This window comes from Synchiropus splendidus, chromosome 8, assembly GCF_027744825.2.
Source record: "Synchiropus splendidus isolate RoL2022-P1 chromosome 8, RoL_Sspl_1.0, whole genome shotgun sequence".
Taxonomy (NCBI): Eukaryota; Metazoa; Chordata; class Actinopteri; order Syngnathiformes; family Callionymidae; genus Synchiropus; species Synchiropus splendidus.
This window is the reverse complement of record NC_071341.1, coordinates 22,666,446-22,692,723: the sequence shown is the minus strand read 5'-3', so window position 1 is coordinate 22,692,723 and position 26,278 is coordinate 22,666,446. Positions and strand designations below refer to the sequence as shown.

Here is a 26,278-nt window from a genome sequence, read left to right as displayed (position 1 = left end):
GGCTCTGAAAATGTGGACACTGTTTCGTGAAACCTCACCAGCCTTTCAGTGTGGCAACAGTCATTTGTAATTCATAGAGGGCAACTGCAAAATAAACAAAAAAAAAACAGCATTTGAAGCCAGTATTTAAATGTAGATTTCAATTCAAGCAAAAATAGCTGAGCAACAAAACTAACGTTTGACATCTGTCGATAGTCGATTTAGGATAAAATGAAACTGAGCCAAATGTTCCCAGCTATACGACTGAAATCTGCTCGACTTATCTACGAGGAAGTGATTAAATTATAAGTGAAGTCAACAACTCTGTCAACAATTCTCTCAAGGTTAATGGCTTAATCCTGCGGCAATATAATTATCCTCCTAATAGGGAGTCGAGGACAGACAGAGAAGGCCTGCTCCAACACCCAGGGCCATGTTTCATAAGGTCTGAGGTGGCGCAGTCGCAGGGATTGTGTGAGGGCGGGAAGTTTTATTGTTTTCAGCAACACTGAAAAGCAACAGATATTAAAACTCACCAGCCTTTAATGTCTTTTGGTGGAGTAGAATCTAATGGATTTACGATCTTGCAGGTATAACTGATCACATATAGAACGTTTTCATCCAAACCAAGTTTTGCTCTCCGGGTGTATTTAATGTGTGAGGTGAAACCACAAAGCTGCACTTAGGTGCTGCAAACTTCATATTCACGGTCGCTCGAGCGCTGCGGCACGCGCGCGATTTTCTAACTACGAATGCTGCAAAGCGCTTCGTGCTCATGATAAAACATTTTACACGCTTTAGAACACGTAAACCTTCCGTAAATAAGAGGCTAATGCATTACAATCCGATGAGATCCGTCTCTGGCTGCACGTCTGGCTTTAATTGAGTTTGCTGTCTCGATGAGAAAACAAATTAATTTCACCATAATTGTAACATATTAAGACAGTTGTGGAGACGCAATTTGTTTACTAAGTATATTGCAGTAAATATTGACTTAATTGTTTTTATTTCTCGGTCGGAAAGCACTGGCAGCGGTGAAAAGTAATTTCCCAGCGACACTGATGAAACCTATTAGAGTCCAATTGGAAAGGCAGTGCATCATCCGACGGACGGTCAGAGGCTTCAGCTAGAAATCTTCAGTGCCTCGCGGCACAGACTTGTGTGAACCGGACAGCAATGCTCTCACATCACTGTCCGAGTCGCAGAAACCTGGTCATGGCTTCAACAGGACGGGACAGTGGGGATGACAATAACAGAGGGCAAAGAACTGGGGGAAAGCAAAGCAACAAGACAGGAGGGATGGGTTGTTTATGATCCGCCCAGGGAGAGGTCAGCTGTTGCCGGCAGACACTGGTTAATCTGTCATTACTCTCATCAGGCCACTGGCACTGCTGCTCCAGTGTCTGACTCTGTGTCTGTGTGTGTGTGTTTGTAGGTCTGATTGGGATTCTAGTCGCTGACCGGGAAAAGCTGAGTCACCATGGCGACATGGAAACCATGGAAGAGAGCAGCATGTAGTGGGAGAAGGAGCGTTGGGGGGGGTGTATAAGATTTGGAAGTGCCAGATGAAAGCAGCGGCAAACAAAGGCAGAAGAAAAAGTGTGCGGCGTAATGGGAAAGTATCTCCCCGGGTGTTAGTGTCAATGTAGTCGGCTCCAGCGTTGCGAGGAAAAGCCACACGCTTCTGTCCACCCTTAATGAGGTCCAACACATTTCAGGCTCCAAACTTGTGCGCCCAACCCTTCTGAAGCAGACAGGGGTGGCTCACTAAAACAATATCATAGGAATCAAACTGTTTTCAGGAGGTAAAATCTGGAAGAAAAAAAAACCCACCAGGTCCAATGATGTCACGTACAATGAACAATACCAACGGAGGCTATCGTGTTCAAGCTTCGCTGTTTGATCACCTGCTTTGTACATAAAATTGTCAACAACAATTCGGGAAATCTGTTGGACGAAAATGTTTTGTGCGTCATCGCCATTTTAATTTTTCATTTGTTTACACTTCCCCTTTAACGGAGAGCTGGTTGAAGGCTGAAAGACGCATGGTTTACACATCTATGTCCAGATATGGATATGGAACGATCACTATATCAACCATATCCATTTCCTCCTTTTGTACCTGGTACACATTCAACCAACCACAAACCTCGTTTCCTGCTTGTCGTTGATTGACACCTGAAGCCAGTCAATGGCAGATCGGAGTGGGATACGATACGTCGTGATATAGTGTAATACGAACCATCATTTATAAGGGAGAAAATCAGATAATGCAGTACGATATTACATGAAAAGTTTATTCTTATGATGTCAGTCAAGTACACAATGAGAAAAGACTCAACAAAATAACTCCAGTGCGCAAAAGGAAAACGTTATTATTGAACATGTCACAAATGCAGCAGCAAAGTATCTTTGCATTAAATATCGATCGAGCCGATTTAAAACATCAAGTAAGACAAGTATTGCAATATTTCAATTGAGTGTGTCGCGATTTTCTTACACCCCTAGATTTTGATGAACCCCAGACATATCCGACCATAGCAATTTTTTTCCATTTTTTTCCCACACAAAACATGGTGGACAGCAGCGTGGGAGGCCTTTAACATAAGCTGTCTGTCCCTGATTCTGCTTTTCAAACCCTAGGTTTCTCCAAGTGTTGGAGCTGTTTACTGTGGTTTTACTGAATTCGTAGTCAACTGTGAGTCATCGTGTCGTAAGCTTCCCCACAAGACACAGTTAAAAGAAACACAAATGAACTATCTTCAATTTAATTTACATTGTTTTTTTAATTTATTTTGCCGGCACAGTGGGAATAAGAAGAAGGCGGGATCGAAGTGGCAGAGTCTGGCGGGTAAATGGAAACAGCCTGGGAGCGGAAAAGATCCTGCCTTCCAGGAGAGATAAATTAGATCTTCCATTTTCATGATGGAGTCTTGTTGTGTCGGAGGAGGCAGTGAACGGTGAGAACAATGTGCCGGGCGGAAACCGCTGTGCACTGGACTTTAGTTTTAATGCAGACTATGAAACTGAGTGTGAGTTAGGGACCAGAAAAGGCAAGAAACTACATCAATTAGTTACCACAATTTTTCTAAGTACATTGAATGGCTCAATCTGGGGTGGTAATTACCTGTAACAGTTTAAGCGCACCATCGGTGGGTTTCATTTAAATTGGATTTTCTTTTCACCGGCACATTCACACCTGGGATACAATGGCTGCTCCCATGATGGAGGGAAGAGTCTGATAACATCAACATTTCAATTCAACTGCCCAGCCGCTTGTCATTCGGACCTGCAGCTCTCCGGAGAGCAGAACCCTGCCTGGAGAGTGTGGCGGCACCCGTGGGATTCATTCACCAACTGCACAGCCAAATGTGCCGACGAGACCGATCGTGGTCCACCTCCGCAAGTTGCTCGTGATTATTAGCAACAGGGAAAGCAAGATAGCGGTTCGTCCAGGAGCTATAAAAAGAAGTGCATCCGCTCCGATCACAGAGAGCCATCTCACGCAGCTTCACAGGCAGCGCTTTTGACAACCATAATGAAAGCTTTGGTAGAATTTTCTTCCCCTGTAATGAGCCAAACTCGACAACATCTCCCAGAGTTTACTGTCACCCTCTGTCCCTGGAGGCAGCTCTGCACGAGCCACATGTTGGTCACACTCCAGTCAGTCGTTTCTGCTATCGACACGTAACATGGCTTAAAAACATGACAATACATGTTTGCAAAGTTTACCTATTATAAAGTTAGGAAAGGTATCAGTCAATCTTCTGGATCATCACGTGACTTTTTGTCACTTGAAATATCATTGCTATCATTTATACTGCAGGGCTGGTGAGGCTTCATGAAACTGTGTCACTACTTATAGAGCTCAGTCGGTTAAAAAAAAGTGTCAGAAAAATGGTTTGTCAAATCCAAAGACTTTCGAGCAGAGAGCGCCATCTAGTGGGCTCTGAAAATAAGAACAAAGCCTCGTAAGCCCATCACTAGTTATTCAAATGAGCAATTTTGGACAACAGCTGGCAGTAACTCGAAAGTATGAGGCAAGTATTTGTTTATTTGAGACTCCAGATTTTGAATCCAGAACACGCACAAAAACGTGTTCGTTGTCCGGTTGTTTACAGTCATTTAGAAATTATTATTTAGTAATAGATAAAATCTCCTTGGCAGAAGTAAAAATCGTGTTCAAGTAGTTTCATAAACATAAAAAGTACTGACATCGAAACATAGGGCAAATAAACAGTTAGTATTGACATGACACACAGCAGCTTCCCACCTAAATTCCATGGTGTAACCTTTGTATATTTATTTATTTTTTTTTATTCATTTTTAGATTTTTTTTTTGAGAATGTGTGGACAATGGCCTCCAACAGCATCAGTGCATCATGTCACAGAAGGGAGGGGGGGATGTTTATGTATTTCTGCCAGTTCACAAACAGCACAATGTGGATTCATATGTGTTGTGTGACACTTCCATTCAAGTAAATTAAGATGGGACCACCAGACCTCAACAGCTCTACAAGAGTCCCCACAGTTCAAGATGGCGAAAAGCATCCCGTCGCCGAGCGCAGTGCCATGCGAGTCAGTTGCTGAAATAGAGTTTCTTTTTAAGTGTGAAAAAAGGTTTCAAGTCTTGCGTTGATGCAACCTGGATCCAACATGGCGAGTGTGAACAGGCACGTGACCAGCAGACTAACCAGAAGAGAGGGGCTGAGAGAGCATGTGACAGACGTTCAGGGCGCACACCGAGAAACACACAGTGTGTCAGCATCCGCACAAAAGCCAAGTTGATGAGGATCAATTGGTAAATTATACGCTGCGCTGATTGTAATCAGTAAAGTGGCCGCTCTCACACAAAAGCAGCGGAGAAACCACCCAAATGGCTTGTGTCCACGGAGGAGAGCAAGAGATCTAATGTTGAGTCTGAAGGCTGGTGGGTCGCACACACGTTTGCCATCAATAGACGACTTATTCATGTGGGTATTTGCCGCAGATTCGCCTGTATTTAACAATGATAAAGTGTTGATCAGTGTCTTGTAAAGATATATATATATATATATATATATATATATATATATATATATATATTTCTTTTTTTTCTACTCATCTTCCGCCCAGACATCCCATTATCCGGTTGCTTCGGTCAACTCCTTTGATAAAAGCGATCCATACGATTGAAGGCTGCTTTCATCGACATTTAAAGTGGTACGTTGGCATCATCAATATTCCTCCTAGTACGCACAGACATCAACTCGCGGAGGAGTGCGGCTACTACTCCAAAAACTGTAAATTCATAATTCATGATCCAAACATGAGTGTGGTGAAGAATTTGCAGTCTCCACAGATGCCTTTGGTGAACAGCTTAAGAAAATCCACCCAGGTCTAATTTTCCACTCAGATGCTTTTTAATAATGCTCAGGCAAACCATGTTTTCACCTCACACGACCCTTTATCGGAAACCTTCAGGCTCCTCTTTATTCTTCATGAATGGAGCATGGCTCAGAAATGCATTTGACAAAATATGTAAGTCAAAAAAGAGTATACATTCAAACATAATATTCAATGTCACTTTTATAGTGGTTCGTAACAACTTGACAAAATGTCAGGAGTCGTAGCGACGATGCTTCGGGAAACAGTGTCCTTATTTTCGGAGCCAGTAGATGGCGCTTTAGGTTAAAAAAATGATGTGGAGTTTCAGTGACGTGGTTTCTCCAATCCAACTCTGGAAATGAGGGCACTGTTTCATGAAGCCTCACTGGCCCATCACTAGGATTTCGGGAGCTAGGTTTATAATATTGGATACGATGCTGTGCTCCATGACTGGCTTCCTCCTCTCAGTGAACTTTATTACCTTCTTACTTGCAAAGTGGATTGCTGACAAGTCTCCAGGTGCATTCTGGGTATCAACCATACGGTTAGCCATCGCAAATACCTGATGGAGCAACCATGACTGGTACAACGTGAACTGGAGGAGGCGGCAAGAAAAAGGAAAAGTGCTGAAATTGCATATGTTTGTCGTTCCAACTTTGACAGCACAATTGGGAGCCAGATAAACAGGTGCAGTCGCTACTCTCTCACAGAGTGTGAGATGATTGTAATAGCCCGACTCCCTCTTTGTGTGTGTTTGCTAGCTGAAGCAAAAATGTCACAATAACATATGGAGTTTTAGAGGACTCGGTCACACTGGCCCAGAATGGACATGTTCACCAGATAGTAGTTAAATAGAAATAATAATTGGTTTTATAAGCAAATATATTCATCATTTATCATTTATGTGCGTTGTTTATTTATTCATTGAAAATATATTTATTGAAATAATGGGGGGTTTTTTTTCCAAGCTGGATCCCCACATTGCCAAATTCATAGCCTGTCGGTCACCGACTGCCAAGCTGTCGATGATTGATGCCTCAGTCAAGAAACAGATGTGAGGCATATTGCAATGTCATGTCTTCATAAACCATGAAATGATTCATTTGAAGCCAACTTTTGTGTTTGAGCATGTAAACAAGCGGGATGAGGAAAAACCAACTCACCGTGGTGGACCGCAAAACTTTCCCAAAAGGTCACTTTTGTACGACAAGCGAGCTTTCGAATACACAAACAACCATTTGACCCCTGTTGGACTCTCCAAACAGTGATGGCTCTGACTCCACTCTTTGATTGTTTGATGCGGAACAACAACAAAGTCAACCTTTCGCGGCCGTCCAAAAGCCCACATCGGAATATACATGAGCGGCTCGCTGAATTATGAAACATAGTAGCCGCCTGGCAGCTCTTTGGCAGGAGGAAGTTCGAGGCTATTTACATATCAGAATGTCAGAAGAGAAGCCCATTTATTTTCATTGGCTCATTTGACATAAATGATGTTACATATATATGTAAATGTATTAGTTTGAAACGTGGCCCATATAGAAAAAACACAGTTGAGTGAAAATGAACTCAATATGTTGCTTGGAGAGTGAAGCGTTTTTGTAAACTCATTACATCTGTCGGCTTTATCTGGGTCACTTCCTGTAGGTAGGACAATTAGAGAGAGAGTTTTTGAGGAATCATTTCACGCAGCTTGAATCTCACAATTAGATGTCGTGTACTGATAAAGATAAAGAAGTGTGTAGCGAGTTAGAACAATGTGTCTATATATATATATATATATATGTATATATATATATATAGCAAGTCATTTTAAATGGCCTGCATGAATGTAAAATTCAATCCTACATTGAAGTCCAACAGAAACTAGAGTCAAGATCATGACCTGCCGTGACCACAGTGTTGAAGCTCCGCCTCTCTACAGGCGAGCACGCTTAGGTGTCAACCACTAATCCAAATAAACAGGTTTATTGTTATTGTTGGGACTTAAACCAGGAAACTATTTTGATCTGCCATGATGAACTTTGATTTCCAATGCTTCAACTGTTGCAGTGCGTTATGGGACTCGTATGAGCACTGTGCATGTGTCACTGGCCCAAAAGTGGCCCGCAAACCGTGGGTTTCACATGTTAGTGCTTAACACAGCTTCAATAGCCAGACAGCGACAGCCAAGAGCCAGAAGACGGTGTCCTCACAAGCACTGCCAAACTACTGCGGCAACAGCTTTCATGCATGTAAGAGTCTGTGTAAAAAAAAAACGATCAGATTGTACTAGAAAAGTATTGTAACAGCTGTTGGCTTGACTGTTTGGCAGAAAAGCTCAACAGCTGTGACACATTACCACGCACAAACTATTCAAAATAATAAGGCTCTAAGCGCTGAACGCCGTTGCACTCTGTCTTCCACTGCCCTGTGTGATATTCGACATTTTAAATCCCAACGTGCGCAGGCAGAAAATGGGCCCAGATAAGTGTTTGTTTGAATGATTTCTTTCTAATTGCAGGCATCTTGGCTCCCTGTGTGCGCACTTTTAAAAGTGGCATTTAAAAATGAATTTAGTGCCCCAGTTAAATCTAATTCATGGAGCAGTGAGAGCATTAGCCACTGATAGCTTCTTGATCTGAGAAATTGAGTTTTTTCTCAGTGCACAGTCTGAATCCTAGCATGACCTAATTGAGCTGCTGCTGCTTCAGGAAATGCCATTTAAGAGAGAACTTCTCTCGTGTTCACAGGATACAAGGAATCGGTGGTATGAGTTGAGTGGAATCGGTCGTCTGGATGGGAACACGGGGGCAGCCACTTGACAGACACCAGGCAAGAAACATCTCGAGACTTCACTGACACTGAAGTGTCTCCTGGGTGGGTCTGCCCCAGGGCCTCCTCCTCTCGAGGTGGAGGAGGAGCTCAGCTTCTTGCGGGAGTCTCTCATGATATCTACATTTTGGCCGATGCCACATGACCTTTGAGCCACCACCCAAAGTTCGTGACCAGTCGGAAGAGTAGGACTGTAGTTTGCCTCGACTGCTCTTCCTTTTCACTTGACCAGAAACAACATGACTCTGCACCTATCCGTCTGCCAATCTCACGCTCCACCTTTCCCTCACTCATGAACAAGACCCCAAGATGCAGTAACTGATGTCTTGAAGTCAATGGGAAACTTGCTTATCCAAGGACCAATTTCCTCATTTTTATTCATTATTTTTATGACCATTTTTACTTTCTCCCTCATTGAATCCTATTTCCTCTTTAGATCAGTCGCCATGTAGCTTCATGGTTGGCATATAACCATCCCAAAAATGCAAAGTATAATGTTGGTGAGAGTGTTTCCAAAAATACGCCTTTCATCCTTTCACTGTAAAATAATGTTAATTCGAATGAGTCAGCGCAGAAACCTCTGCCATAGCAACCGAAGCATCATCTCTGTGAAATCCTCTCCTCCTCTCTGTTGACCAGCCACTCCACTCCAAACCCATCGCATCATTTTCAACCCCCTTTTCCCCCCCCCTTGAACAGCAATAATTTACACAATCACATTCCCATATCACAAGGACGGTAACCTTCCTTAGTGGGTCAGTAAATGCAGTGTCTGACGTTGAATTCAGATATTAAAGCGCTGACAAGCTTTACCAAGAGCTCAGATCATTTCCCCTGCGTCTCATGAGGAAATGGTGGTAGCAATGCAGACATCATAAAGACGGAGCTGTCGATAAAACGTCCTCCACTTTCTCCGGTGTGGTTGACTTCATCCATAAAAAGAAAGAAATAAATCAAGTAAACGTGTGGTCTTCAGATAATTGCGTGGAATGGAAGTTGCATAACAAATGTTTCAAATCACCAGCTCCTTCAGAGCATCACAGCATTCATTAGCTTGCCTTCTCAAGGCTAATTCTTTATTGCCAACACTTCCAATTAAATCAAACAGTGAAGCATTTTAACCCTGTGGTGCCGTTGCTGCTGGCTATGTAAATAGTGTGTGTTTTGGATGCAGGGAAGAGCAGAAACCCCATAAAACAGATGGTAAATACCAGAAAACAGCATTTCAAGCAGCCCAGAAAAGCACACACCGACATATCGGAGGTGGCCCCTGGCCCCCGGCCCCCGGCCCCCGGCCCCTGGCCCTGGGCCCTGAGTCCTGGGTCCTGGGTCCTGGGTCCTGGACCCAGGGCCCTGGCCCCTGGGTCCTGGACCCTGGCACCTGGGCCCTGGCCCCTGGGCCCCTGGGCCCCTGGCCCCTGGGTCCTGGCACCGAGCCGTACACACACACCAAAGCAAGATCCAATCCTCTGGACTCACTCAACAACATCAATTTCAGGGTGTCGGCCAATAAAAACGCGTCAAAGAAGAAAAGGCAGATAGAAAACATTCAATCTGAGCTCAAAATCACAGCAGTAATTAATTTGGCAAGCGAAAGACCAAGATAAATCACCAACTATTTCAGCGATTCAAACCTTCATGCTGGATTTGGCCGAGCAGTTGCCGGGACTTTTAAGTGAATCCGGTTTTGGATGGTTTAAAACAAAAGTCACAGTTGCTTGTCACAGTCATTCGTCCTGCAGCCTTACGGCAAGGAGGTCACAGGTTCGACTCCAGTTTGTGGCGACTCAGGGGCTGGTATGCACTCCGGTTTCATCCCACCGTCCATCAACACAAAGGGTGAATGTTTGTGTGACGACAGGCTGGTGACCTGTTAAGGTTGTCCAGCTCCTGTGGTCCAAAAAAACTGGGGAAAAATATATTTTTTTTAAATTAAGTGAAAGTTGTGGATTGCTGGATCTAATTTCCTCAAAGTAAAACCTCAACCATGACCGCACACTTCTTTTTCCGAAGAGCAGGAAATAGTCAAAATTGATGATAGATGACATATTTACCGGAGACACACAGTGAGACAGCCAATGCCTCTTCTTCAGGTGACGCAGTGAGAGATCTGCTTCCTCCCAGGTGACTTGCACTTCTACCTCTTTTTATATCGTATCATATTCTGTTTTATTTTTGCATATATTGCCTTTTTTTAAGTGATAAAATGTATGAAACATTGGTCCCACTGCCTTACAGCAAGGGGGTTCGACACAGGTGCGGCGCTAGATTGAGGCAACTCAGGGCCTGGTATGGACTCCAGTTTCATCCCACCGTCCATAAACACACAGAGGACGTCGAAGGTGTGTTTGTGAATGTTTGTGTGACGACAGGCTGGTGACCTGTTAAGGTCGTCCAGCTCCTGTGGTTCAAGCACCTGGGCTCAGCCACACCACCCGGGCAACTCAAGTCATAATGCTGAGGAAAATAACTGAGTTCAGTCCTCTATTTTCAGAATCAAATACATGGATTGTTCCTTAAAGTCAAACCTTGGGTCATGACCTTTACTGCAGAGCAGGAAACAGTGAGAAGTGATGCTAGATGACTGAGAATGTCAGTGTTGCAGTCTGTTCAGACTCTTCCTTGTGTAGCTATGATAATGACTTGTTTTGTCCCGTGCTTTCCTTCCTCGGTGCAAAAACAAGGTCAAGCTAATTGGTGTCTCTGAATTGCCAAGTGGTTGGATGTCTGTCGACGTGCGCACGGCCATGAATCTGGGATTTTCTCCAGCGCACCTGTGGCATCGCGGGATTAAGCAGCAGTCTTAGTGAAGTCCGTCTGTCTTTGAAACAGCACGTCAGGTTGCACTTCAATTGCCATCAATCCCAGCACAACTGCAATAGTTTAGTGAAGGAAATGCAACTTTCATCATGTGGGGAGAAGTTGTTTTCACAAGCCAAGGTTAAAGGAACAAAATGGCAGTGAAAAAATAAGACTACCTGGTTGATCCTGCTGTTTGGACATGTTTACTGCAGAGATCACCCCCAGGAACAAACAGTGAGACAGCGAATGCCTCTTCTTCAGGTGATGCTGTGAGAGATCTGCTTCCTCCCGGGTGACCTACACTTCTACTTCTTCATATGTCGTCTCATATTTTATTTCATCTTGCATATATTGCGTTTTTTTAAGTGACAAAATGTATGAAACATCGTACAGAATTTAACCAAAACAACAGCTGTAGCTCACGCAACATGGCAACATATATAAATATATATATATATATATAAAGCACAGCGGCGCACTGCTGCCTCTCAGCAATACATTTTCACTCCATCCCTTTCTACATAGAGTTTGCATGTTCTTCCCATGTGCATGTGACTCCGAATACTCCAGTTTCCTCCCACAGCCCAAGACTCACTAGGTGGTCACTCTAGGTGTGTGTGAATGGTGTACGTGCCCTGTGATGAACTGGCGACCCGTCCAGGGTGTATTCCTGCCTCTCGCCCAGTGACCTCTGGGAGAGGCTCCAGCACTGCCCGCAACCCTGACCAGGACTCAGCTCTGGCTCACTGAGGATGGATGGATGTAATAAAATGAATGAAGGTGTTCAGTACTGAAAGAAGGAAAAGAAAATGATGCCTAGAAAAAGTTAGGATTAAAGCTTCATGATAAGAAACCCATTCTTTTTAAACATATGTTGAAAAGAATACGCAAGGCAAGCCATCGTGAAGGATTCATACATCATTCCATTATGACACTGTGCTCCGGGCTTCATGTGGCCCTCGGGCAGCAAAAACCCAGGCTCGTTCCAGGACCTATTTCCATTATGACCTTGACTTATCGCACACAGTTGTTCCGTCCTGTCGGCGTATAATGTGATTGTCATATTTTTCCTGCAGTAATGTGTTACAGTGCACTGCATACATGTGGGAAAATGAGAACAAAATGGTGACTCACATCACGCGTTCTTGGCCCCGACAGTGGCTCCACTGCCACTCAAACCAAGAGTCTTGGCCGTCATTAGATGCAAAGACGCATGAGTGTTTTCCTATCGCAGCAGCAGGAGGGTTTGATAAGAAAGCAGAGCGACAGCTCGACGGAGGGAAACAGAAGAAAAATATTTTATAGATGAATTACAAAAAACCTCAACGGCGAACGCGAAGATAAAGGGAGACCAAGTGGTGAGAAACCAGCCAGTGAGATGAGAACAGAGCGAATGGAGTGAGAAGTGGAGGGACAGAGTGGGGCATCCATCCATCATAGCGCACTGCTTCTGTCAGACGTGAGTAATAGATGAGAAGAGATAGAGAAGAGAGCTCACACTCCTCTTCAATCTATCTCAGCCCGGAATCTGGGTTTGCTTGTCAGGTCTGCTCCGTCACCCCAGACCAGGACAGTTACAGATCAGCGGGGGAGTGAGAGGGTTACACTCATGCAAAACCAAATGGATCCAGCCAGACACTCAGGAAGGGCAGCTGAGCGCGAGGGGACCAAAAAGTTGACGGTTCAATTCCTACTTCATAACCTGTCTAGCTTTCTCTTCACACAAGCAATGCAGGAATGTTGCCTTTGTTTGTTGATATTTCATTTTTTTATTTCATTTGAGGGGAAAAAACCTGAAACCAGGCATCATACAGTAGTTAGATGGAATTTCTCTGCGATCAAAAAAGCTGTAGCCCACACAAATCTTGAGCATGAAGATTGGTGGAGGAATAAAAATAGACACACACGCACACATATTACATGGACAAACTGGTGGTAGCCATAGCTACAGTAGCAGCTGCAACTGCGAAAGCCTCCACAGAACAAATTCAACCGTCTTTATTGGAGTTTTTTTTTCCCCCCTGCATATTGGAAAAACCTCTCTCTGAGAGTGAAAATGTTGTCAGTAATCTGCGGCGAATGCATCTGTTGACAAACAAGACGGATAGCGAGACGCTTTACAGCAGTCGACTGTGATAAAGTTTGTAAACTTAAAACCTGTGCTAAACCGCTGCTGTGCATCCATTTATCTCTCAGCCCGGCTGCTTAACACAGCACCATTCTGGCATGCTGCTTTGCATTCAGCCCTTTCCCTCGCGCTCTCTCTTTCTCTGAAACCTGCACCGACCGCCTTCTCTTCACCTCTCTTTCTGTCTCCCTCTCTGCTGCTGCTGTTCCCCCTCTTTCCTGGTGAGGAGGCACTGCTGAACCACCCTCCAATCCAGGAATGCAAATGTGTATTATTATTATTTTTTTGACAGGACAAAACCATGGAAATATGAGCCACAGTGGGCGGCATCAAGATCGTAATTCAGTTGCCAAATTGGTCATTAGATTTGTAGGAGTCTGGTTGTGAATCTTGATCTAGCGTGGAGCAGACGTACCTTTCCTCTTCCCTTTTTTTTACCTTTAAAGGCATTTTCTACTTCAAGCGACAAAGAACTTTGAAACCGCTGAGAGTTTTCCATTGAACTAGGCATTTTGATATGCCATTTTTAGAGATAAACTCCCACTCTAATCCAGCTCATCTTGCTTTAGTATCCCACCAGGAAAAATACGAAGTTGCCTTTGTGACAAGTGATACTTTATAGACTTTCTGGGGAGATTTGGTTCTGAAGACGGAGATTGTTTCATAAGAGATGAGATCACATAGTGTTTCTAAAATGGCACAGGGGTCTTCTTTTCTTTGAGGTTATGAAATGCATTTGCTTATGGGCAGAAATGTAGAAGGAAAGAGATTTCATTTGATTTCCTCCCATAAGCAGAGCTCTCCCTCTGACTTGTTTTCTCTGCCTCGGGGGTGTCACCAGCACATTATATACCCCGAACGGTCCTCCTGAATGTTCTACCTTAAAAGGCATGTACTCCTAAAAAAGGTGGAAGAAATGATTTTTAAATTATTTTTTCCTTTGAGAATTTCAAATTAGAAGTTGCCAAAGCAAGACTTGAACCTATGTGGACCGTGCTCCCTTCCACCTATCCACATACTCATTTGTCTTGGAACCTCTTGAGCTTTTCTCTTCTTCCTTAGTTGCTCCTGCTCTGACCATCATTCCTCTTCACGTGTCCCAACCATCAGACCTCCATCAGAGGACACGTCCCATCCCGACTCTGGGAAACTTCACACAGATTTTGTCATGGCTCCGCTTCCTGGCTCCAAGTCCTGGTTTTGCTTTTTTCCCTCTGTTCCTTTGGCACACGGCTGGAGCCGATTAACCCCTGATGAACTTGAATACATAAACACCTGGGCTCCAGCAACATGTGCCAGATCGTTGCTTCTTGTTTGCCGGATCGTCACCTCTACCATATTGTTTCCTGTCAGTGCTTCTAGTTGCTGTGAGTCTCTTGCTGGTTCCCATGAGTTCGCCTATTTGTCTCCCGTTTCCTGAGTTTTTTGGACTCCTCGTTTTCACGGTGGTAACTCCCGATTCTCGTGGCTCTCCTTTGTTTGGTTTCTTGTTCTGTGTGCTAGCTAGCTCATTCAACTCCTGGTTCTCATTGTTTCGGTCTCATGTTAGCTAGCTCATTCAACTCCTGGTTCTCATTGTTTCGGTCTCATGTTAGCTAGCTCATTTAACTCCTGGTTCTCATTGTTTCGGTCTCTCATTCTGTCAGCTAGCTTATTTTGGATTTTTCTGTGTTGAACTGTGGTGCCTGAGTTCAGTGTTTGTTTCTTTGTGCTTCCGTGTGCTCCCTGGTTTCCTTTGTAGTTTATTCTCGGTTGCATTTGTGATTTAAATTCGTTTTCTCCCGGTTCGGTGACTCTTTCGGTTTGGACTTTTTGCTCATGTTTGCGCACTTCTGTTAGTTTGGTTACTCTGTTTTTTCATTCTGTGTTTGCTCCGTTTCTCCCGGTTCGGTGACGCTTTCTGTTGTGTTTTTGATGTTTGTTTAATTATTAAGTATTATTTCAACCTCGCTCCTGCCTAACTGTAACCTTCGCCAGTCGCGCTTGGGTCCAGCTCCACGTCCCCTATATGTGGCATTCGCTCCTCGTTCACTTGACTCGTTACAGATTTTCTCCAATGAGGGTTGAAGACCTTCCAGCCCAAGAGGCCACACACACACACACACACAAGAAAATTACATCACATCCAGATGAGCTAATAATCATATATCCGAGTGGGAAAGAAACCTACGATATCGACGTTGCCATATGCCACTGAGGCTGTAATATTGATATCCTATAAGCAGTACAAAACATGACTGCAGGCTCTAATGTGAGCTTCCAACGTACCTGCCGTCCCATACATCACCTCCCTGCAGAGATGAAACTCTATTTTCCTTCTGCTTCTGAAACTCATTGAGTTTCTCTGTGTGACTTCTACTTCTTCTCTGCTCCGTCTCTCCTCCACTACGACACATCAATCAATTAAACTCCACTATGAGACACCGCATGGCTATTTACACTCCTCCTCAGCGTCATTTTTCTTCACATCCGACGTTAACTAAAAGAAAGTCAAGAGGAAATGAGTGCCGGGTTATTATTTTAAGAGAGTTTAAATGGCTCTGGTGTAGCTTTTCTCTACTCTAACAGGGTGTTTTTGAGGGGTAAAAAGGTGGATTATGGGAGCGGTAGCCACTTTTTATTTATTGATGTGTAGATGATTTACTGTGGAGCAGCTCACTGTCACAGGAGAGTTAAGAGTTCTGCACAATGATTTTAGCAAAAACAACACTTCAGGTTTTGATATACGAGCATTAGCATAGCTGAGTTGTCGCTTACATATCCACTAAATCTCAGTCAGCACAGCCAATTGATGAATGTGGAGACGAAATTCAAGTGTTTTTGGAGGTTCACCCTTGATCGCAGTCAGCTAGCCAGGTCTTTGCCAGCCATATTTGTGAGACGGCTCCACAGTGGAAATCTGTGCTAAAAGCACCTCTGACTCCTCTCTCAGCAGGAAACTCTTTCCTTCCCTGCGCTCATCGCAGACCTTGTAGAAACTGATGCTCTCTCACTAATCCAGTTCCTCTTCCAGGCCATTTACCGCGAGCAAAGTCGTGGTCAAGCACGTTCAATACTGACAGCTGCAACCCACAAAACTCAGCTAAAGATAAGCTTTTCTTGAGTCAGGGTCGATGAAATTCTAGCTGCCACGAAACACAACTGACAAACCGCGGCCAGGAAACGGATAACCTGTGTGCTTGGTGTCATAGCTGCAACACTGTTATTCTGACCCTGATTCCATTTGAGAGGAGGATGTAATCCCGGCTGGCCACCAACTGAGATGAAAACTCACATGAAATATCGACTGCCAGGGTCCCACTCTTGCTCCCGTGAATGCGCCTCACACAAATATAACTCGTGTTTTGATCAACATCCTTAATAAAAACGCCGCTTTCCCTTCCACTCATCACGTGTCACCACTTGCACGAGACTAAGTGTGGTGCGGGTGACTTGCCGATTTAAGGGGTCATGATCAGCACCATCAAAAAAGGCTGTGTTTTTCCGGCGACGCAACTGTGCGTTCATGTGAAAGTGCCGCTGTCTGAGATGAAATGCTGTCTTCCCATCTCAGTGCGCCTTCAGTCGTGATGCCAACAGAAGTGGATAATGCTTTTCACATTATCATATCATTAAATGGCTCCCACCATGATGGCCACGCAAAGGCCTTCAGAACAAACTGGAAGGCATTTCACTTTTTAAACCCATAAAATATTGCAATTCATAAAGTATTTAAACTTTTCATGTAATGCCTTTGCATCTCTGACTTGATATATATACTATTCTAATTTCATGTTGTTGGAGAAGTGGTGTCAAAAAATGCGTTCACGATGTGGTTGAACGTTTTTCAAACATGTGTGTGTGTTTAGCTTTGTTTAAGTGTCACTGCCGTCTCAGTAAAGCCCTATAAAAATGCAAATCTCCTAGTAAAGGAGGAGGAAATACGCCAGGTAAATAGGAGTTGATGAGCTGGCAATGCAGACTGTTTACCCAGCTTACAGATTCAATCTTTTTTAGTGCTCTAATCTTGCCTAAGTCCGCTGCACGCTGCATCCGTTAAACAACCCGGCAAGAGCCTGGCAGAGTTAGAAGTATTCCACACTTGGCCTGCAGCACTGGAGCTGTCCTTCAGTGCCAGCTGCAACACCTCATCCTGTTGTATGTCAATTCATCCTGGCGCTCCAAGGTGCCGCCTCTAATCTATACCGCTCTATTCGCCTGCTCTCTCCAGTCACCTTTCCAGTCACCTCCTTGGCCACAGTGAGCAACTCTCCCCATTCCGGCAACACTCCACCAGCAGCACACTGCACCCTCTGTGCTCCCTCTCTGCAGCCTGAAAGCAACCACAGCCCATCCTTTCAGCCAGGACCGGTCCATCCACCTCCTGCTTTTATCCAACGGCACATCACTACTACTTTTTAATATCCCATCTCTGACCTTTCTGCCGGCACCTGGGCCGCCTCAGGCCTAGTCCATCATCCTTATCCCAGTTTACACCCCTCCTCTTCTTGCTCTAATCCAGGGGAAAGATATCACCCTCTCTTAATCGTATGGCTGCGGAAACACCAGCGCCATTATCTGCCATCTCTCACTCTCTCGCCGTCTCCTCTCGCATCCTCACGTCGCTCCTCTGAAATGATGGCCCACCTTGAATAAAAGCGAGGGTTCACACGCAAGCAAACAAGCTGATTGGAGAGAGCAACAGAAGAGGCAAGCGCTCTTTCCATTGTCGGACCATTGAAAAGAGATGAGCGTACCGTACCTTGCGCACCTGCCTCTGCCTCCTCTAGTCCTCTTTCTGAAGCACAGTCATAACTCCCCCGGCAGAAACACAAGGCTCTGTGAAATAATCCGTCTCCAGACCGATTCTTTTTTCTTCCCGGGGAATCTTGTCCTCTTGAGCGGCGCTCGGCTGGTCACGCTGCGGGGCTCCTAACGGGTTTGGTGGATCCGGTTAGGCGTCTCACTGTAGTTCTTTACGTGTCAATCCCGCGGCTGGTGTGCACCAGTGACCTGCAGAAGCCGAGTGCAGGACAGATTTCCGCCGGGACAAGGCTGAGGGAGTGGGAGCACCCGCGCGCTGCGCAGCCGTTCAGTCTCCACATGAGCCCCGTTAGGCGTCCTCTCACGTCTGCCGCACGCACGGCAGATCCCGCTGGCTACAGAGAGGGACGCAAATATAGTTGAAACTTGGAATTCAAGCCGTTCAGTTGCGACAACTATCGAAGCAATTCGCCTCCTCGCAAAGCTCCCACAAACATCCAGGCGGTTTATTCCCTCTGAGAGACCATTAATCCGCGTCCGTATCCTCGGTCCGGTGTCCACCTCAGGCAGGAAAAAAAGAAGCGCAGACAGAGCAAGACGCGACAGCTGGAGTGACTTTGTCTTGACCTCTTATCTCTGCGTCGACATGTGCCGAGGATGCTCCGGAGGACGGCCGCCCAAAGACGCGCATCTAATAGTCCACAACGAGAAGGAGGCGGTGAACGACTCCGGCGAAAACACCCAGAAAACACTCTCTTTTTTTTACGCCTGTCGAGCGAGAGAGCGTGTAGGAAGCTCCAGTGTTTAGTTGGTCTCGGAGGCAACACGCCTTACGCTCCCGTCCTGTCTGACTCTGCGCCTCTCAGTGCTGCTCCTGCAACTGTGCGCGTCCTGCTCCGTCTATGGACCACGCCACAGAGGCAAGCGCCTTTGACCACAGTGTGTGAGGCTACAGCGCGAGAGATGGGAGTTTGGAGGAGGACGGTGGCAGAACAGCGGCGGCCAATGAGCGGAGGAATTACTAGTGATCAGACCAAGAGATGCAACTTCTTTTTTTCCTCAGCCTGAGATGTTTGAATATAATATTTATTACTGCACGGAGTTGAAAGTATAGTTACTTTCTAAAATGTAGTCACATATTTTACCATATCAATCAAATGGTAGTACTTTAAACATATAAAAAAAGGGAAATACTAATAATAATATTTTTTCTTCTAATCCCTTTAATGACTGGGCTGCAAACTACTGCTGTTATCTCGAGCAGGGAGTGGGAATACCAGCCACCAAAGGTCACCAGTCCATCACGGGGAACCACAAACACAAACACTTGCTGGTAAATTTGAGAAAGTCATTTGCTAGGAGCAAAGTGTGGCCTGGGGGCCACATATGGCCCTTTGCCTCCATTCACGTGGCCCTTATGTGTCACAATGGGTGTCATGATGTGGCGTCATGAAACGGCGTCCTCATTTTCAGAGCCCACTAGATGGCACTCTCTGCTCCAGAGCCTTTGGATTTGAGAAACAATTTCACTGAAAATGATCATCAGTTTTGAACCGAAACCACCTCCTACTGAGATCTGAAAACTATGAGACACGTTTCATGAGGCCTCACTAGTCATCACGACCCATGAGGTCCGAGCAAAAGTGAAAGTACAATTTGATTTTTATTTATTCACAGAAGTGAATTTTCCTTTCTGAATTAGTTTATATTTTACCCCTGAAACTGACTCAATAAAATAGATTTACCTGCTTTACCCAGAGTTCTGTTGCCACCACTGGTGCAGGTCTTCTGTTTTTATATTTATTTTATTTTATGACTAAGTGTGGCCCCATGTGAAACTGAATTGCCCTTGAAATAGAGGTTGATAGGTGAACTGGAGAAGGGGAAATGTGTGGACCAGATCTGCTCCAGGATTCGTCTCTCCAGAGAGTTGAGATGCTGCGGCAGTGTGTTGTCTCTTGATCCACCAGCCAGCATGTCCTCCTCAGCACTGGACCCTTTGTAGGCTCAAGCTCATGTTGAAGACAGGATAGAGAAGTCCAGAGAGAAGATTAGATGGTGATCTTGGACACATGCATGCAGAGTAGGCAGTGGGACAATGTAGGTGAGGGATTAGATCACAAGCGAGACTGTATTCAATAACACGACAAAAGATTAAGCGACTAGCCAGAGATTAAGCAGAAACCGATTATGCAATCGTGTCCACCAACACTTGTAATCATGTTAAAAGCACACAGGTTTCAGGCGGGTCTTTCCTGAAGAAACAACATAGGTAAGGGAAGTGAAGTGTCGAATCAAAATCTCGAAATGTCAATTCTTAATTATTAAAAAGGTTACTTTCTCTCTGCTGCCCACACAACACAAAGGCAAGGAGTCCTTCTTTTGTTATGGGCTTGGCTGCTGCTTAATAATGCATTTGTCAAGTTCAACAATGCCAAAATGTGATTTGATGTGGCACTCAGTCAGCAGTGGCACGAGCGATAGCTTGAGTGATGGTTGCGTGTGGTAGGATACAGTTGAACAAAGCCCTTGCTGCACAAGAGCGTCCCGAGAAACGTGCGGCTGTCCACTTGGTGGAAACCATCAGGTTTGAAATGACTTGGGTGTGGTTTGTTTACTGGAGTTGGGAGTGGGAGGAGTCATCTCAAAGGGTGGATAAAGTGTAACTCAACGTTTATTAAGCAACATGTGATCAAAAGATTGAGTCTCACACATCAATCTTTCATCAGACGTCACCATCATTTCAGAGTCTAGTCCTCAGCATGACGTGAGATGAGCTTTCATCTGGGGTTATTCCCCGACAAAGAGAAACGTCACACAGGAAGAGGATCTTCACGCCGATGAAAACGCGATTTCAGGTTCAGCCATGAATAGCTTCTATTGCCCACGTCATGCTAAATCACCGCTCTGGGTGACTAATACGTTCTGATGGGGAATCATTGGCTTTGTGCTTGGTGATGACTTTGTCATGCCACAGACGGCGAGAAGGGGGGGGGGGGACATATTGAACTCATATTTTTAGATCTTCATTCCCATGAGACTTAATAAGTCAGTCGCATGTTTGCCCCGAAGTGTCACGACTCAGCAGTCAGTGGCATCAAACTTCGGCTCTGATGCTTATAAACAAAATGAGGGTCAAGCGTTTGGCGTCCGCTCCTGCTCATTTTTAATCTGTATCTGTTAACAAATCCCCAAAGCCAACGGTTTCATCCAGAAGCCGCTGACGTCCCGCCGCCCAATCTCCACAGATCCACTGAAAAATCCATAGATTACCTGAGCCAAGATTTAATCCCTCTGTCTAATTGTCCTGGATCTCATCCACCATCGGATTGGAGCTGAAAGAAAAATCCCCCCAAATAAAGGAATCAGGTGACACTGGCTGATGTTTGACCTCCAGCAGGAGCTGTGCTCCAAAGCTTCGTCACTCCAGGGGAGGTTCAGCTAACAGGTTTGCTTTACAGCAGCTGGTCATCGAAGGGGTGAGGGAAGATCTCAAGGTATTTTCATGGTAGTATTCCTCTCCACAGAGGGTGACACAGGCATGCAAGGATGAAAAATAAATGCTACGCTGCTACAGTACTACTCAATTAAAATGCAGCGCTTCAAATCCCAAACAGAAATCAGGTGCTTGCAATGATGCTAAAATTTTAATATTAAATAAATCCATTGGGATTTTAATACCTATGCATCCATTGGCCAGTTTAACATTGTGCTCAGACCTGACATCCTTAAAAGGGATCCACCTGTAATCCAGCAGAATATCTGTTGTGGAAGTCAATGTTTTGTTTTTTTCAGATTATGAATCTAGTATTTGGAGGTTTTGGGGGGGGGGTTTAACTGCTGAAACAAAACATGCACTCTTGTATAAATTTAAAATTCTGTAAAAATAAGTTCTGTAATTATTTGTGTCATTATTTGGCAGAAATCTAAAATATTTCAAGTGTCTGATTTAAAGAGATACATTTTTCGAGAAGTGAAACTGAAACTTCATCTTCAAAATTGTTATTGCTGCAAGTATATTTGAATATAAATCATGTTTTTGTAACCGTTATTCTGTAAATATTTTGACATCCAGTCGGCAACGAAAGATGTCAGATAAGTTATTATATTTGTTTGTCGTATCCTAATAAAGGTTTGTCAAAAAGTTTGACAGCTTAATTTGTTCCAATTTTTTGTTATTTTCATACCTGTCAGTCAAGCATGTTGTTTTTCAGTATCTTTGAAGTAGAGAGCACTCGGGTGGGGGAGATTACAAGAATAATAATGACCATACGGTAATACAGAGTGAGAGCGATAAGGACAGACTGAAGACAATTCAGCACCACGGACAGCGCTACAACTGGCTCCCCAGCGCAAGTCCAGGAGCGGCTTTATCCTCACGGAGAAAAGCCCAAAGCTCCTCTGAACACCTTCTCATCTCTTTCACTCGCGCACACATGCACAAATCCAAGTCTCCTCCTCCATCCTGCATTAGCACCTCTTTCCTCCAGCTGCAACCCTGGAAATACATTCATGAACTGCACCACTTATCTATTATTATTTCAATTTCTATAGCTGGGATCTTGTGTCCCACACGAGCTAGCACAGCCCCAATTTTCAATTCATCTTTTCATGCTCCCAGGGCAGTGATTGTTGGTCTGGAGTCCATCCTATTTGACATTGAGCATTGGCAGCCAGCTGTAGAAATCCAAAAGGCAGACACAAGTGAATAACCGCTGTCAAAATAAAGCCTATGGTCAATTAACAGCCTCCGTCCATGCCCTGTGTTTGAGATGGACTATTTTAGGAAACGGCAGAACTGTGCCAGCGCAAGAAAAAAGCCTGTCTGAGTCCAAATTAAATACATTAAATACTGGTTAGCTTAACACCACAGTCATCCATGTGTTTGTCGACATCATTTGTAGAGCACTTGTAACAAACTCAAGGCCCAAGGGCCAAATCCGGCCTGGCAAGTCACTTTAAGTGGCCCACAACTGCTATGTAGCTCACTGAAAGTTAAATTCAAGTTTAAAGTGCACTAAAAAAACAAGGTCATCCAGACGTGTTCAAGCTTTATTATGAATATAAATGTGAGTGGCACTGAGGAAAAGACATGAGGCAGAGCTGGAGGTAGCAGAGATGAAGATGCTGAGCTTCTCCCTGGGATTGAGCAGGATGGATCAGAGGGACAGCACATGTGCTCAGGTGTTTAGGAGACCAAGTCAGAGAAATGGTTTGGACATGTACAGAGGAGAGAGAGAGAGCCAGTACATTGGTAGATGAAGATGTTGAGGTTGGAACTGCCAGGCAGAAGGTGGAGAGGAAGGCCAAAGAGGAGATTGATGGAGGTGGTGAAGGAGGACATGAGGTTTGTAGGTTTGAGAGGAGAGGAAGCAGAGGACAGGGGGAGATGGAGGAAGAGGATCCACTGTGGCCACCACTGAAGGGAGAAGCCCAAAGAGGAAGAAGATATGTCGACACTTTACAAAAAGTAATTGGTTCACAAGGATTCACTGAAAGAGATCTAACAACCAGTGGCTCATCTGTTATGGTGAGTTGAGGAAATGTTCCATGCGACCCGGGAAGAAAGAAATCTGAGGACATCAACCCCAGAAACTCCCACAGCTGGAGGCAGCTGACGCTCATTCCAAGAGACAAGCAGACATCACCAGCTGTGCTCTGCACAACCTTATCGCTTTGCTCCTAAAAGCTCAATATTGATCAGTCAGTCAATGACCCGCGCCCACCACCAGCTGATCACCGCTGGCAACTGACAGGTGACAGGTTTTCTGTGGGGAAAGCGATGCTGCTTATTCCCCAACGTTTCAGCCAGTGTTTGATTGAAAGACTCTTCGACTGGAGAGGATGAAACTGGAGCTGGACTCGATGTATTGACTTCACAATGGAATGGCTTTCCATCCTCAACTTTCTTCACGTCAACAAGCAAAGCCGCTGGGTTAAACACATTTTAAGCAGATCTTGATTCGACGCTGATTTGTGACGGAGAGGCCATTTCTCTTCCCCCCCACGTCTTCATCTAAAGAAGCCACTTCAATACATAACTGTCGTGCTACGTAGATAATTGGAATACGGCCGGTGGATGGAGTTTATGACTCCGAACCTTTAGGGAACCGGCTTGATGAAAAGCAGCAATATATTGCAGTGACCTACTAGCTAGCGCTACCTTTTCTCAGAGGTGTCATTTTGCGTAATTAACCCTTGGTGCCCTGACCCATTTTCACAATGCTTCATGATTTAATCACATTTCCTCCTCCTTATGGAGCTCTTTCATTATCTATGTTCTGGAAACAGGAGACCATCTTAAGTAAAAATAAAAATTGGTGAGAGTTGTTCACGCAGTGGGGCAAAATTGGGTGAGTCTGCAATCTGGTGAGTCAAAATGTATTGAAAACAAAGAGCAAACTTCTCAAGCAGATAAACAAATTGACATAATAGCATCATCGACTTCTCTCTAAAGAAAACAGTCACCACCTCCCACCCAATTATTCCATCCACCTCATTGATGGTGGCAACAAAATGAAATAAATCAGATTTTTCTCTTAAAGCTAGGATGCGATCGTAAAACAATTAGCAGGTTAAGACTGTAGAGATACTTTAAATTGCACTTGCGCTTGTGTCTTAAATGACGGAGGGAAGAAAAGATATGGAAATAAGGGAACTTCAACAGAGAGGCTCTGTTGAGTGACAGCTGAAGAAAGACCTTGGGAAAAAAAAAAAAAAAGACAGACAGTGTCTGGGTTGTGAAAGCTGCTGGCAGCCCAGGAGTTGCCAGTGTGCTCTCAATACAGAATAGGTCAGAGGATATTTTACGCTGTGAGGGCGCCAATATTAGCGAGGCTTCATTTTAGCTTTCAGTTCATGAATGGAATGAAGAGCATTACGCTGTAAACAACTGGACCAGTGTCACGATCTGCTTTTACTTTGTCTGTTCATTTCCTGTCTTTTCCACTCCATGTCCACCTGAGCTTGATCTGCTAATGCCACACACCTGGGACTGTTGCTAGCAACTCACCTGCTCTTATAGTCTGCTGACCCAGTGCTGTGTGTCAGATCCTCACTGTCTCCCATGCAGGAAACTTGGATATTCCTGCTCATTCTCTGTCCATTTTCTCTTCACGATCCTTGAGCTTTTATAGTTAGTTCTCTCTCTTCTCTCCCTTTGTTCCTCCTGTTTTCTTGCGCTGTGCATGTTTCCACCACAAGCTTATTTTTGTTTGTACTTATTTCCTCCCTTTTACCCGTGTGTGAGTTTTGACCACCACGTTGGTGTCTGTTGTATTTCACTGGACTTTGTATTTCACCACGATGGAGTGTCTGTTCATTCTGTGTATTTAGTGTTCCTAGTGCAGTTTGCACTCTAAGTGATTGACTGCTTTGTGTGGTGTGATTCTTGTTTGCTCTCTGTTCCCAGATGTATTCCTCGGTCTGGTTGTGTTTGCTCCCAGTTCGACTTCGTCTTTTCATTTGTGTTGAATGCTGTTGAATTGTTGTGTGAATTAATAAATTGTTGAATCTTATTCTTGTTTTGCCTCTCTGTGCGGGTCACTACTCGCACTTGGGTTCTGTGCACACACGGTCCCTGACAGAGTCATAGCTGAGACTATCATTGGTGGAATTCAAAACAAGTCTAACAGCTGTATCAGTCGAGCGGCCAACATTTGTGGTTCATTCAAATGTGCAGCATTGTTATCACTCTGGTGCCAATAGGCCGCCGGCCATATTCTATCAAATAAAGATTCAACCACATTGCAAGCTGGAAGACCTTGAAGTTTCTCACAGCGACGGTGGCGTACAGACAAGTTTAAGGACATTCTGCGACGCAGCCTGAATACGCGAGTGGAATGTGTTTGTAAAGCAGCACGTCTGAGCTGTTTGACTCCACGCCTGACCTCTGGCAGCGACAGTCACAGTCTCACAATGTGTTCCTCTACATGCACAACCAGGCACCGAGAAACTCTTGCCGACAAGTATTTTAAAACAAGCTACAAAATACTTCACAATTGATCCTTTATTTTGTACAAGTGAATTCTCATTCTGAATGTGGAACTGAAATTACTCGTGGTGTAGGAAAACCTTTTGAAAAGGGCAGCCATGCAATACAGCTGAAATGAATATGTATCGTGCAACTTTTAATGTATAAGAGATACACACACAAGTCACAATGAAATAAAGGAATATGACATTACATTTCTTCACATAGCTCTTTCAAAACACACGGTTTCGTGGTCTCAGTTGTGAGACTGTACAAAACCACTGCATGAGGCTCCATGACATCACGACTGACATGTTTTGAAAACAGGCTCCAGCATCAAAACTGGTGGCATTAAAGGGCGCCAGTGAGCTGCTTTCACCTCGGCCAGTTCTCTGCTGAGACCTCCACAGGCTGGCTAGGCTGTGGAGGCGGAGCTATCTCAGTGAAGTGACTGATACTTCGCTTGATGACGT

General features: G+C 44.6%; 1 protein-coding gene across 3 annotated transcripts in view; it reads right to left on the bottom strand.

Annotated features, from left to right (window-relative positions):
* The window catches only part of zgc:172282 (leucine-rich repeat and fibronectin type III domain-containing protein 1-like protein), a 126,358-nt gene extending 107,610 nt beyond the window's left edge, over positions 1–18,748 (bottom strand). For all 3 annotated transcript variants that reach the window (XM_053873884.1, XM_053873885.1, XM_053873886.1), the window contains exon 1: positions 17,832–18,748. The gene's annotated coding sequence lies outside the window, so the exon portion shown is untranslated. The remainder of the gene's footprint in view (positions 1–17,831) is intronic.
* Between the last annotated feature and the right edge of the window lie 7,530 nt (positions 18,749–26,278).